The sequence below is a fragment of the Lates calcarifer genome, unplaced genomic scaffold (assembly GCF_001640805.2).
Source record: "Lates calcarifer isolate ASB-BC8 unplaced genomic scaffold, TLL_Latcal_v3 _unitig_5311_quiver_2312, whole genome shotgun sequence".
Lineage (NCBI taxonomy): Eukaryota > Metazoa > Chordata > Actinopteri > Centropomidae > Lates > Lates calcarifer.
In genome coordinates this window covers 1-15,518 of record NW_026117442.1, presented here as the reverse complement: position 1 = coordinate 15,518, position 15,518 = coordinate 1, and the positions used below count along the sequence as shown (strand labels likewise).

Genomic DNA, 15,518 nt, shown 5'->3' with positions numbered 1-15,518 from the left:
TTATTCATAGGCTACCTCTCAGCATGCTAACGGTTCAAAGTGATTGAAGGAGACCGTAAACCAAGCTTTTGGTTTCTTTGGGCAAACTTAAGACAGTCAAAGTCAGTCCCATTTGGCTAATTTACACTGATAGTTGAAAAATATTTCCAATATTTGCAGTCAATGTTGGACTCAAAGGCAAAATGCATTGAAAACAACATGGTTTTATAATTTGAAAAAAAAAACGTACTTTTTCCAAGTAAAAATCCTCGTTGGTGACAGTAGCTGTCAGGTAGCTGCTCGGGTGCGATGAGAAGTCCTCGTTGAAGTCTCTTTCCTCAATGTAATTGTCTCTTTTTTCAAAGAAATCCAGTGCAAATAGAAAGCCAACAGTTTTCTGATCATCTGGAGTTTGTTTGTGTTTAAAAGATGATCGGTTCTGAACGATGCACCTTAAAAAAAAAACCATGGTAACAATGGAACCTTCAGGTATGTTCTAACAGCACGCGCGTTCCGACAGAACATCTCTCCCTGAGAGGTTTCATCCAATCAACATGGCGAGAAATACACAGTTCAAGCTCTCATGGACTCACAGTGAGTCCCGCGTCTGAAAGTCCTCCTGTCTCGGCTTCTGCTCGCTCATTAAGCTCAGAATGAAAAACTGCTGTCTCCACACTGTAAATGCAAACATTGTCCTGACTAAAGCTAAAACAGTGCATTTAAACTTAATTCATACTAGTTTTTTATGTTTACTTGCTCACACTGAGTTTTCTGTACTTTTGATCAACAAACTTATTTCATTTAATTCTATGTACATGGTTTAACTGAGTGTGTAGCTTGGTTTGCGGTATGAGACCTAAGTTAGCAGAACTGTGTGCCCCCTTGCGCATGCCCATTTCCGGTTGGCGCGCATCTACCACTTTAAGCACGAGGCCAACTCGGGGAGCGGTCAAAGCCAGCACAGAAGGTGAAGTTGACTTCGGTAAGTAAAGCTTTTGTTTATAATCTTGTCAATATAATTTATTTTTTGGAATTTAGAGTTGTTCGAAGAAACCAGCCTGCAACTCCGGCTCTTCGACTTTCTGAGGCATTGGCATGTTAGCTTGTGTGTGTGTGTGTACGTGTACATGCGCGCACGTGTACACAGAGCAGACGTTAAAAATTTAGCAGCAGTTCAACGTGAGTGAATCCGAATAAAAGTGCTTTGACTCGGTCTAAACGACCTGAAACGAGCCCCAGTGTGTTGTAAATCTGCAGCATATCTCCACCTGTTGCTGCACCAGCCCTACTGTCTGTTAGCTGCTGGATTAGCGCGCGCTGCTAATTTAGCTGTTTTCTTAACCAGTTAATTTAAGGCTGTGGAGGGAGCGGCTCCGTGCTTCACTTACAGGCACCAGAAGTCAGTGTCAGGTGCACTCATGCTCGTGCTGGGGTTTAAACCTTGGCTAAAGTCAGTCCGGAAGCTGTGTGTGACGTTAGTTAAGTTAAAGTTTGTTTGTAGTTTGTAGACACAACATTCAAACTGAGATCCTCTTCTCTGGCTCAACTGTACATGCCCCTGCCCCTTACAGCAGTCAGACCTGACCCAGTAAAGAAAAGGGAGTACAGTGCTGCAGCAACTGGCGTGTTAGATTTCAGCTTCTGTTAACTTGGGTTATGGGGAAAAGCACTGTAACACCTTCAAATGAAATTATGGACACAGATGTTGAAGACCTCTAGATAAAATATAATTTGACTCTCACTGAATAATTACAGTATTTTGTTGAATTCTGACACCTTGCTCTGGCTAGTGACTTAACCCAGTTTGTTTTATTTCATGCAGTGGTATGAGAACCTGGTAAATGAAAAAAGAACACAGAAGAAAGTCCAGGTGGGTAATGCTTTCATTCAGAAATTCGAAAATGCTGGTTATAGTGATGCTGATCTTTAAGTAATACATTTTGTCTGCGTAAGGAGATTTTCATAGACACTGCTGTCTGTTTTATTGCACAAATTTGAAAACTATTGAAACAAAATTGATGACATGACTGTTAAAATTGTACTTAGTGATAGTGATAGTAATATTTCTTTTATGTTTTTTTTCCAGTTGGTGGCAGTTTGACAAGACATATCCTCCGTCACCAAGACTTTGTTGGCCACCAGGTCACCAGATTCTCTTACCCAGCCAGACCAGCTCAGCAACCGCAGCTTTTTGTCTCACTAAAAATCCATCAGAGACGGTATTGTCACTCTCAGTAATTTAACAGTCATGTTTATTTTTGTGTTTTAATTTGATCCACCACTGCAAAATTATTACATTAAAAACGTTTGTTAGAAAGCAGAATGGGAACCTAACAAGCTAACATCTCAAAGGGCAGGTTGCTAATCCCAAATATTTTAACATTAGTCATTATGATAGGTGGCCACTGTCTCTTTTAGTCAAACTTGATTGTTGTATTTCATGTGTGTAGTGTCTCCTGGAAGAGGCATGCAGTGGACATGTAGGTTTTGCACTTCTGTCTCTCCAAAACGAGGCGAGCTATTAAAGCATTACAGATTAAAGCATGGTGGCTTCACAAGAACCTCCCCAATACCATGTCTTCATCAGCAGTGTATTTGCATATTCAAATCATTTAATGGACTGAAGGTTCATTTATCCAGATTTCACTCACAGATAACCAGTGAAAAAGGTGATGTGCAAACATTTAATTGTCAAATGTGCAAGTTTAATGAGCCCTGCAGTGAAAATGATTTTTTTTTTTTTTTTCACATTTATGCCAGCATCTGAAGTTGATAGAAAAAAATGCAGTGCCCCTATCTGGATTGTGATTTTGAGACAAATGTCTATTCTGCTTTTAACACACACAAAAGTAGGAATCATGACCAGAAGTATTCTACATCTAGTCTGCAGTTCAAACCAGGAATAGCTGTGCAGGTCTGTGGCACTGAGGAGAGCACTTCTCTCCCAGCTGAACCTGTGCCAGCTGATGATGTCACTAGTTTAGAAGAGGAGCTGGCAGATGTTGGTATGGACCTTGACCTTGACCTTGACTCTCAGCTTGAGCACAATTTAGCCTCCCTTTCCCTGAAAATGCAGACAATACTGAACATATCTGAAGGTGCTCTCCAAGAAATGATCCAGCAAATAGGACAGGTATTCCAACTTTGAGAACCGCTAATGTTTTCTGTGGTTGAGAAGATACTCAGACGCCATTACCCTGATATTGATAATGCTGTTGTTAAGGAGGTTGTCCGAGCAGTGACTGACACAAATGTATTTTTGAAACACACATCAACTGGAGGCTCGCTCTCAACCTCCAATAGGAGAGCAACTTAGATAGTGAAAGAATTTCCTGTCGTGGAACCTGTGGAGTTTGTCACTGATAAGCAGGGTCAAAATATAGTTTACATTCCACTGCTTAAAATGCTCAAGGCACTGTTGAGCAAAGATGACGTTTTAGACAAGGCTCTCACCACCAGCAGTTCTAAAGTAAGTGAATACAGTAACTACAGGAAGAGTTCTCACTTTAGTGAAAATGAAATTTTAGCAGAAGACGAATTCAGAATTGCCCTGGGCTTGTATATTGATGACTCTGAGGTTGCAAACCCACTTGGAACATCTAAGAAGAAGCATAAACTGTGTGCAGTATATTGGGTTCTTGCCAATCTACACCCAAAGTACCGCTCATCCCTTCATTCCATACAGTTAGCTGTTTTATGCAAGGTAAAATTAAAGAGAAGGGGTATCGTGAAGTCCTGTGCCCACTTATTGAAGACCTTGTGTCACTTGAGGAGAATGGGGTTTATGTTGAAAAGTTAGGAGCAAACATAAAGGGGACTGTGCTGTACGTTGCAGCAGATAACTTGGCTGCCCATGCATTGGCAGGATTTCAAGAGAGCTTTATTGTGGAGAAAATGTGCAGGTTTTGTATAGCCACACGAGAAGAAATCCAAACAAAAAGTGTCAGCTCAGGTTTTTACACACTGAGAACCAAAGATGCCCATGACAGACAGGTTCAGGAAGTCACACAGAACCCATCTAAAGCAGCACATTATGGAGTCAAAGGCAAATGTGTGCTTAGTGAAAGCTTGAAATACTTTCATGCTATGGATGGATTTCCTCCAGATATTCTCCATGATCTTTTGGAGGGCGTGGTCCCATTTGAGTTGTGCATTCAAGATCTGATAAAAAAAGAAGTACATCTCTCTTGAGACACTAAATCAGTCCATCAAAGAATTCCCGTACTCCTTTTCTGATATAACCAACAAACCCCAACCAGACCCGACACCGACATCAAAAGATGATGGAATACCATTTGGACTGTGCTTCCTTTTTCAAAGCAGCACTCCAAGCAGAGTAAAGAGCATAATGATTTCTTCCCTCCCAGGGAACATTCAAGACATGTTGCACCAAAGATGTGGTCTCCAAAACACAGTCCTGTCAGCTCTGTCTGTCAATATTGATGGAATGAACCACGCTTCAGATATGGTGGTTTCTGTAGGTTCATGTGGAGGCCTTCCAGAGTTCAGACAGATTAAGCAAGTGCTAGTGCTTAATGCAGACATTGTTTTCTTGTGCAAACCAATGATAGCATGGTATCATGAGCACCTTCATGCTTATGAATTGACACAAAGCAGCACAGGCTTGGTTGCAACTCAACTGACTGAGTTCAATGATGGTTTTCCTCCAGTGTACCGAGTCAGAGGCACATTGTTTGTTTCTTTGAAACATTACATATTATGCTAGCTGCACTAACTTTATGTCTCTCTTCTTTGTAGAATGATGGAACAGAAGTGGCCAATCGTCATCGTCACTGATTGTGACATTAGAAGAATCAGTCTTGATGAAAAACCAAGCGACCTTGAGTCTCTGTTGGATCACTTGAAAGTTAAACTGGCACTACCATATGACTTTAATCTACAGTTTGAAGACCCACTGTTTAACAATGCCCTCTGCAACCTGACAGATGTGTCAGAACTGACACAGAAACTGAAAGTTATAAATCTCAAGTACTTCTCTTTGGTTTCTAGCACACTGTCCTCACCAAGCACATCTGATACAGATATACTGTATACAAGTAAAGAAAAATCTCAGCTGATGAGGCCCGATCCTTGGCCTTCTGAATTTGATATTCCAGAATTCTCTGTGGATGTAAATTTCCTACTGAGACAGGGAGACCTTGCCTATATGAAGGCTGGAACTCGGATGGATGTTACCCGGGACATGAAACATGTGATCTTAGAGAGACTTGCAGAGACAATGTACAAGTACACGGCATACCCCACAGAGGAACACTGTTGAGAAGTGGCCTCTGCACTGATTGCAAAACATCCTTGTTTGAAAGAAGCTGGATCACCCCCTGGATATTGCGGTTGGAAGAATAGCATTAAGTTCAAGATGGGGAATTTCTGTACAAAAATGAGAAGATCTGGAATGGTCGATGTCACAGTGAATGGCAACAAGCGGAAGAGGGATTCCCCTGAAGGAGAGCCATCATGTAGTAACATAAAAAGGCCAAAAAGAAGTGAGACAAATTTCTTACCAAATTTTCCTGATGGTGAAAATGCAGATACTCAGAGTCAGTTAGAAGTCAGCTTGAAAGTGAAGCAAAGAAAAGGCTTCCAGACTCAGCTGATGTGAAGAAAATGATGGACCAGACATTTTCTTTGCAACGCAAAGAAATTGTGGAAGAACAGCCTGCCAGCCTCCAAAAGGATGATGGAACGTTGGCCTGTGCTGTTCACAGAAAGTCAGGTATGGTCCACCTACACTTGCACTACACCATAAGTAATCATATTTTTCATTGTAGATTACTCTTTTCATTAGATAATTTTAATGATTAATTGACCATCTAGTAGACCTAACATTAAATGACTAGCATGGTGGAGGAAACAATTCCTTGGATGTGTTTATTTTTTGTTGACAGAGTTTCCAGTAAAAACCTCAAGAAAGACTTCTATGAATCTCTGGACCACCACACCACCCGTCTCATTGACCTCTTCAAATCCAGAAAAGGAGTCCTAGGTCACTTGATCGCCTCCTCCAGCCAATCTATACACAAGTAAGTGTTGTTTCAGATTCTTCATGATTATCACCTTATAGTAGTGAGCTTACTTGTGCTTGAGGTAGTCATAGGGATAGTTCTACATTCTGGCAAATACACCTATTGTCATAATAATAATCTGCATAGTCATATGAGTAGGTACATTACTCATATGACTATGCGTCCGTGCACCCCACCCATCTGGAAAGTAGTTTCAGCTATGCATTTACCTTGAAAACAACTCATAACATTACATTACATTAACGTTTCATTATTATTTCACGGATCTTAAACCAACAGGTACTGATAATTAAAGTTAACCCTTAGAAGCTGATGATCACGCCGCCGTGATCAAATCACGTGACCACCTCATTACGTAACTGCACAGCGTAGAGCGCACGTAGAGAGATGCAGGCTGTGTGTGGGGGAGGTGCCGACTGCGTATGATCGGAAGTCAACCGCGGGAGAAATTTGCAGGAGTTTGGCGAGCAGAGAGAGAGACACGGAGAAAGAGAAATAGAGAAATATTGAATACATGAAGACAAAATCAAACGTATTCAAAAACGGCCAAAATAGGCTCAGGACTCTAAGGGTTAAGGTACCTAATGTACCTTTAAATAATAACACGTACTGTTGTAGAAGTAGCAGCTGTAAGAATAATAATATATATAATCTACTACTTACACTACTATAGTACAAGTAATTATTTAACTACCTCAAGCACTTGGAATTCAATGTTGTAACCTGAGCACACTGCCTGTCGTAGTCTTATTGTTTTTTGTCATTTTTTCCATGAGACATCACCACAACACGCACTGCTGTCCTACAGTGTCTTCCCCTGTATCTTGGAGATAATTCCAGCGAATTCTTCCTCAGCTGCTCAGTAAGTACATTTATAATAATGATCATAATACCATCACACAGCGCTTATTTTATGACATCATCAGACCTCAGGTTTAGTTCTCAGATTTTTCTCAGAACTTTCCAGCCTCACAAGTCTTTAGTTGCTTCAAGTCCTGCAATGGGCATAACAGCATGACACAACACAGTCTCAGACAGAATAGTAAACTTTGCTAAAACTCAGGTCAAGTTAGGTATTACAGCATGTATTCATGTATGTATTATACTTTGCAAGCCAAACATGTTTAAGTGGGGATGTCACACACTACACATGTCGCATGGGTACAGTAAGATTTTATTGTGTGTCGTTTTAACTCCCAGTGTGTTTTTAATTTACATTTCTGATTTTAGTGTGTGGTTGTGTTTTATTGCATGTATTGCAGACTGGGAGTATGTTGTGCTTTTATTCTGAAAAGCCCATGCGGATGTGACTCCCCACGGTGTAATCACCTGCACCTGTTAGAGCTAAAGAGTGGCGGGGCCATATAGGCTTCGGAGGAAACAGGAAGGAGGACGCAGAGAGCACAGACGAGGCGGAGGAGGCACAGGGGACAGGCTGCAGGATCACGCCGGAGCTGCCGTTGACGGAGAAACCTAGGAAAAATCGTTGAAGGTTCCATGAAGAAGCGGGCAGAGTGATACTCTGCCCAGCGGTGTGAGTAGCGATCTGCAGCGAAGTGTAACCTGTACTTGTGTGTTTAAAAGTGCAGTGACTGCTGTCCCGCTTCCTTGTTAATTCGAGGTCGGCGTTCCGAGGAGGACGAAGGGGTGGTGCAGCGGCGTGGTGAGACCACCTTAGCAAACGGGCCGACGCTTCCACGACGGCGGAGCCTCTTCCGCCGGCGTTCGACTGTGTGCGACAGCCCTGGCCTCCACAGATAAGACTCTGGACTGCTCCATTGGACTCTCCCACCATTTAGTTTTAGCCTCCCTCCTTTTTAACACCTTTTTACCAGCCCTGTTCTTATAGTCTTTTTAGTTTTATCTGTGTTTTTATATTTTTATTTTATTTTATGAATAAACCCCCATGTTCCTGTCAAGGATCTGTGTTCTCTTGGTTTTAGCAACTGCTCTCTCGCCTGATTTTTAAACCACATTCATTTTTTATACATTTTAATTAAATTAAACAAGGCATATAGCATAACCCGTTCACATAAGGAAAAATTTGGCGTTGTCAGCAGGATCAGGCCTCGAGAACAGCTGTGCGAGCCAAGAGACTAAAATCATGATGATGCCTGTGTATCCGGGGGCCCCGTGGCTGCCCAAGTTTAAAGGGCTTGGGGACGATTTGAAGTATTGTGATTGGAAGGAACAGATAACTGGGTTACTGGGAACACAGAAATTGAGTCGAAGAAAGTTGATATTGTGCTGGGAGCGCTAGCTGGAGAAGCTAAACGTCAGGTTAGCGTATTGGAAGAGGATGAAAAAGACCAGGTTCGCAAAATTTTCCTCTGTTTAGACTCTTTGTATGGAGACCATACCCCTGTCTCTGTTCTACGATCACAGTTTTTTAGTTGCACACAGAGGCCAAGTGAGACTGTGCCTTCATTTATTCTGAGGTTGCGTGAGTTATATTGCAGGCTGCGGCGGCATGACCCAGACAACTCACCCTCCGATGCTGCCTTACGAGATCAGCTGCTGCTTGGGCTACAAGAGAGCCCCCTGGCTCAGGCCTTGAAGGTTTATGCTCGCCGTAACCCTGAGGAAGACTTTGCTGCCATCCGCCGGGAGGCGCTATCACTAGACGCGGAGTATGGGAACACACAGACTGAGGTAACATGCTCATCTGTAAATAACTCTCGTGTCTCCCCTAAACCAACGCAGGGACTGGATCTGACTGGAAGGAGACTCTAAAACAGGAGATCATGGAGGATGTGAAAACACAGATGGGAGGACTCACCCAGGAACTGCTGAGGGAGATTAAATTGCTTCTCCAACCAGCCGCAGTTGCCCCACAGCCCTCCAGAAGGCCTGAGAGAGAAGGGCGGCAAACAACGTCATATGCCAACGACTGGGACGAACAAGGTAGACCTATCTGCCGTAGGTGCAGACATGCAGGACACATAGCTAGGTTTTGTAGGGAGCCAAACCCTTCGCAGCCTGCTTTAAACTAGCCGTCCCTGCTGCTGAGGTCCGAGGGGCAGGGGTTGCTGATTCACCACTAGGAGAGAAAGGGACCACCGAGGCATTTATTGGGCAAAGTCCTACCATAGGGGTGACCATTGAAGGAGTTAAGCTGCAGGGGTTATTAGATACAGGGTCGCAAGTTACTTTAATGTGAGAGAGTTTTCTGGAAGAACACTTCACCGAAGCTAAACTTGGGAAGACTCCTGTATTTTTCCGATTGAGAGCAGCTGATGGTTTAGAGATCCCCTACACTGGCTACGCAGTGTTAGACTTTGAGGTGGAGGGCATTAACATACCTGGGCGGGGAGTTGTTGTTGTGAAGGATGAACATGCACACACCCGCTCATTATAGGTATGAATGTTGTGACTGCCTGTTGGAATGCCCTGTTTAAATGGCCTGCAGAGTCTGTTTCCTCCCCACCACCACAAAAGAATCAGAGGGTATGGAGGGATGCCTTCGCTACCTGCCGACACATTGAAGTCACTATGGAAGAGGATGGGTGGCTCGGATATGTGCGGCCAGCTCGCCGGAGCAACATAAGGGTCCCCCCGAAGAGTGAGGTGCTAGTGTGGGGCCGGGCTCGGATGGGCCCAAGAGGGACAGATTACTGTGCCCTGCTGGAAGCACTACCAGATGGCAGTAACGTGGGCGTGGCCAGGACGCTAGCGGTGGTAAGGAATGGCAGAGTCCCTGTTCGTGTCTGCAACCCACACCCTTACAGTCTGTCTATAGGTCGGTACGAGAAACTGGGGAAGCTGTACCACGTAGCTGAGACTGATGTGCATGGACCTCGTGATCTGAGCTTGTCCCTGGAAGAGGATGGAGTGGTTGAAGTGGCCTTGGTGGACGCAGCAGTGAACCTTGGACAGAGTGAGCTCCCACAAGAGGTGAGAGATTTAACTAACAGACCAGATCTGTCTGAAAATCAACAGGAAGAGTTGCGTGCCCTGCTGCTGAAGTGGGAAAAAGTTTTCGCCAAGCATGATGAGGACTTTGGCCGGACAGACGCTGTGCGACACCAGATCCACACTGGTGATGCAGCACCCATCAGGGAGAGGTATCGGCCCCTGCCCCCTCAGATGTACAAAGAGGTGAAGTCCCTGTTGTCAGGTATGCTTGAGAAAGGAGTGATTCGAGAGAGCTGTAGCCCTTGGGCTGCACCCATAGTCTTGGTAAAGAAAAAAGACGGTAGTTGGAGATTCTGTGTTGATTACAGAAAATTGAATGCAGTGACCCATAAAGATGCCTTTCCTTTGCCTAGGATAGAGGAGACACTGACCAATTTGAACAGAGCGGAGTGGTTTTCCACTGGCAGGTCGAGATGGACCCCCAAGACAGGGAGAAGACTGCTTTCACCACTCCACTTGGCCTGTTTGAGTTCGAACGCATGCCATTTGGATGGTGTAACGCTCCAGCCACTTTCCAACGGCTCATGCAACAGTGTTTAAGTGGTCAGGTGGCAGAGTCACTGCTGGTGTATTTGGATGATATCATTATCTATTCACCCGATTTCTCCTCTCACCTGCAGCATCTGGATGAGGTGTTTCAAAGGCTGTGGCGGCATGGACTGAAGCTGCGGCTGGACAAGTGTAAGCTCCTGCAACGCGAAGTGAAGTTCTTGGGCCATGTGGTAGATCAGCGAGGGGTAAGACCTGACCCAGATAAGATCTCTGCAGTACAGGACTGGCCGACCCCCTCCACTGTGAAACAAGTGCGAGCCTTTTTAGGATTAGCAGGCTACTATAGACGCTTTGTAGCTGGGTTTGCAAAAATTGCACGTCCCCTGAATGCACTGTTGACAGGCGCCCCTGCTGACAAACGGACAGAGACTCGGTCAGTACAGTGGTCCCCCGAGTGCCAAGCATCCTTTGACGCATTAAAGGCAGCACTCACACAGGCTCCTGTCTTAGCATATGCTGACTACTCCCTGCCGTTCATTCTGTATACGGATGCCAGTAACCAGGGCTTGGGTGCAGTGTTGGCCCAAGTTCAGGGGGGGCAAGAACGTGTCATAGCCTACGCGAGCCGTGGTCTACACCCAGCTGAACAGAATGACGCCAACTACAGCTCATTCAAATTGGAGCTTCTGGCACTCAAGTGGGCGGTAACTGAGAAGTTCAAAGACTATCTGACTGGTGTGCAATTTACAGTGTACACTGATAATAACCCTGTTGCCCATTTGCAGACAGCACGCCTGGGTGCAGTAGAACAGCGTTGGGTTGCCCAGCTTGCCTCCTTCAACTACAACATCAAGTATCGTTCAGGTAAAAGCAATGTGAACGCTGATGCCTTGTCAAGGTTTCCAGTGGGGATTCCAGATGCTGAACCAGCCAACGCAGGGGCTCTGTTTTCGGCAGCTGTGGAACTAACCCCTAGGGGAGAGAGTGAGGAGTGGGCTGATGGCGAGTGGGAGATTGCTCAAGCTAGTGACCCTGATATTCAGGTTGTTAAGGGGTATGTGGAGAGACAAGTAAAACCCTCTGGACCTGAACGACATGCTATGTCCCGCAGAGCCCAGAAGATACTACAACAGTGGAAGAGGCTCCAGAATAAGGGTAACTTACTATGTCAGAGAGTGATCGACCCTCATTCTAATGAAGAGCATTTCCAGATTGTGTGTCCCAGTTCTAGATACCAAGAAGTCTGGAGAAAGACCCACGAGGCAGCTGCTCATGCTGGTGTGGACTGGACCTTATCCCGAATCCGGCGAAGATTCTACTGGCCGGACCAGGAGGTGGAGGTACGTCGTCTGCATCAGAGTTGTGTCGCCTGCAGCCTGCAAAGAGAGAAGGTAGAGCCCAGGGCCCCACTAAACCCTATTACTGTGTCCTATCCTTTAGAGGTGATAGGTTTAGATTTTTTGTCCCTTGGTCGGCCCACAGATGCTTACCAAAACATCCTAGTTGCTACAGATCTGTTCACTCGTTTTGCCTGGGCCGTTCCTACACGCGATCAGACAGCTCAGACCACAGTGAGAGTGGTTCTAATTTTGAGTCAGCCTTGATGAAGCAGCTCTGTGACACTTATGGTATAACCAAAAGTCGCACAACACCATACCACCCAGCAGGGAATGGTAGTGCAGAGCGTTTTAACCAGACGTTGTTGAACATGCTTCGCTCACTGGAAACAGCTAAACAGAATCAGTTGGCCTGAGCATATTCCTGAGTTAGTCCACGCCTATAACAACACAACACATAGCTCAACAGGTTATGCTCCCTCTTTCTTGATGTTTGGCAGACACCTACGGCTCCCAGTAGACATAGAACTAGGAGTGGGTCCCCAGCAATCTTGTCACGGGCTAGGTGGGTGGGTGAAAGATCACCAACAGAGACTTTCCCTAGCTTACGGCATAGCAAGGCGAAAGATGGGCGAGGCAGCTTCTCAACATAAACGGCATTATGATAAAAAGGCAAAAGCTATGCCACTGCTGCCAGGAGAGAGAGTATGGGTGCGGGAGAGAAACAGGCATGGCAGAGGGAAATTGTGTACTTGGTGGGGTGCTGACCCCTATGTGATTTTGGACAAGGTGGGAGACACAGGGGTGGTGTACCGGGTACAACCAGAGAAAGGGTGGCCGTGAGCAGACTGTGCATAGGAATGCATTAAAGTTGTGTACAGCACCTCCTGCAGATGTTTTACCACCATCAGGTGAACCCAACAAAGACTCTCAGAGACTTACAGAGACTCAAAGGTTGCCAGAACCATTGTTTTATGGGTTCCTACCGGCAGCCCTGCCTATGCCCCCACAGGATGGACAGCTGGGAGCAGCGCCACGACGCTCCACTCGGCCTAATTTTGGCCAACCGCCAGAAAGGTACAGAGACTGAGTTGATTTTTACGTTGCAGGACTGACAACGTCAAACAGTGGGGGGATGTCGCATGGTCAAAGTAAGATTTTATTGTGTGTCGTTTTAACTCCCAGTGTGTTTTTAATTTACATTTCTGATTTTAGTGTGTGGTTGTGTTTTATTGCATGTATTGCAGACTGGGAGTATGTTGTGCTTTTATTCTGAAAAGCCCATGCGGATGTGACTCCCCACGGTGTAATCACCTGCACCTGTTAGAGCTAAAGAGTGGCGGGGCCATATAGGCTTCGGAGGAAACAGGAGGACGCAGAGAGCACAGACGAGGCGGAGGAGGCACAGGGGACAGGCTGCAGGATCACGCCGGAGCTGCCGTTGACGGAGAAACCTAGGAAAAATAGTTGAAGGTTCCATGAAGAAGCAGGCAGAGTGATACTCTGCCCAGCGGTGTGAGTAGCGATCTGCAGCGAAGTGTAACCTGTACTTGTGTGTTTAAAAGTGCAGTGACTGCTGTCCCGCTTCCTTGTTAATTCGAGGTCGGCGTTCCGAGGAGGACGAAGGGGTGGTGCAGCGGCGTGGTGAGACCACCTTAGCGAACGGGCCGACGCTTCCACGACGGCGGAGCCTCTTCCGCCGGCGTTCGACTGTGTGCGACAGCCCTGGCCTCCACAGATAAGACTCTGGACTGCTCCATTGGACTCTCCCACCATTTAGTTTTAGCCTCCCTCCTTTTTAACACCTTTTTACCAGCCCCGTTCTTATAGTCTTTTTAGTTTTATCTGTGTTTTTATATTTTTATTTTATTTTATGAATAAACCCCCGTGTTCCTGTCAAGGATCTGTGTTCTCTTGGTTTTAGCAACTGCTCTCTCGCCTGATTTTTAAACCACATTCATTTTTTATACATTTTAATTAAATTAAACAAGGCATATAGCATAACCTGTTCACACACAACACTAAACAACTATTCACTTTGCTTACAACAGTGAACACACTATAACAGTGGGTCATAACATCCTGCCTACATTCATTTATTTTTATTTTGAATGCAGGATTCAGACACAGCAGCTGACTTCACCCAGGTGCCTGTTGGGGTTCTTAGAATCATGACTGAGGACACACCACCATCGATTCACAGCATTGCCATCATCCTTGAAGGAAACATTGTCATTGAGAGTGAGCATGATGGGCCTGAACAATTAAACCAAAAATTCTACTTTTACTTGTGGAGCTGCAGAGGTCTCCATATTGTATTCTCAATAATTAAGAAAATAGGTACAGAGGTACAGAACACAGTGAGAATGACCCCTCTCACAAAAAATCTGAATCCTTACAATGACTGTCAAAAGAATAGCAGTGGGGGTTTTTGTTTGTTTTTGGGATCTGTCTTATTTTGTTTCATACTCATCTGGCTCAGTATTATGAGTGCACAGTTACTGCTCCCTCATAATTGCAGAAAGGGAGCACCTCCTGTACTTGGGGGGCCAACAGTAAAAAAAAAAGTTAAAGACCAAAAGTAAAGCAAAGTATGTACTGAGATGTATGCTTTTTGTATTTGTTCACTGTTTTTCACATTTGCGATTGGAAAGCATAAAAATATGTAAAGGCAGCAGAAGACATCCTTATGTAGGTCACATGATCCTGCCATCAGTGCAGGTGTTAAGTAATGTCCAGTGAGTAAAAACTGTTGAAAATGAACATAAAGTATGTTAAGTATTAAAATGTAGTGTACATCTGCAACACAGGTTGAATATATGTCAGAGTTGTTAAATTGCTAAGTGCTGATTTGCTGCTGCTTGGAAGATATATGTACAAGTTCAGTGGAGGTTTTATTCAGGTTTTAAACTTTTACAGACTAAATGTTGCCAGGTCTGTTTGTTGCTGTGAGACATTCAGGAAAGTGTCGAGTGTGAATCGAGACCAATCAGCACACCTCACACACACTCATTGTCACTCTTAAGTCTCACTCATTCTGTTGTTTACAAATGCAGACAAAATACATTTTGGTGTTCATAATGCCATTTTGTGAGTCTTATTTTTTAAGTTAGATAAACTAAGGTATGTTAAATGAATTTATCTAAAATGAAGTGCTACTCACTTACTTTGACACATTATATTCATTTCATGTGACTTATCTTTATTGAGTTCCTGTCAACTTTATTGAAGTGGATTACACTAAGATACCCTAAGTGTAGCGTATTACAAATTTGAAGTTAATGCCCACTTATTTTTGGCAGAAAATATTAAGTTAATTTGACTCAAAGTATTTGAGTTGTAACAACTTGATTTAAATGTAACTATACTGAGATACATTAAGTGCTCACAACTTCAAAAAAAGTACAGCCTACTTAATTGTAATAATTTTCACAGGACTTCACACAGTTAAGTTTGTTTACTTACTTTTCCCCAAGGTAATCGGTTTCCTCATTTTTTTAAGTAAACTCAACTTGTTAGAATTTACAGTGCAGTGAAAGGAGAGGAGAAAGTAAAATCTCAGCCACTTTAATATGATTATTGGTCAAATTCTAATGTTCATGTACAGTCGGGATGTATGGAAACGGTCAGCTGCCGAGGGGATCTTTGTCCCTTCTGTGGACTCACAGTGAGTCCCGTGTCTGAAAGTCCTCCTGTCTCGGCTTCTGCTCGCTCACTAAGCTCAGAATGAAAAACTGCTGTCTCCAGTGAA

The 15,518-nt window shown here is 44.4% G+C and overlaps 1 long non-coding RNA gene across 1 annotated transcript; it reads left to right on the top strand.

Moving 5' to 3' along the window:
• Nucleotides 1-885: 885 nt before the first annotated feature.
• LOC108874339 (uncharacterized) lies at nt 886-5,617 on the top strand. The gene is made up of 4 exons (XR_001959659.2): nt 886-961; nt 1,802-1,849; nt 2,066-2,198; nt 4,738-5,617. It is a non-coding gene; the product is annotated as an uncharacterized LOC108874339 (long non-coding RNA).
• The last annotated feature ends 9,901 nt before the right edge of the window (nt 5,618-15,518 follow it).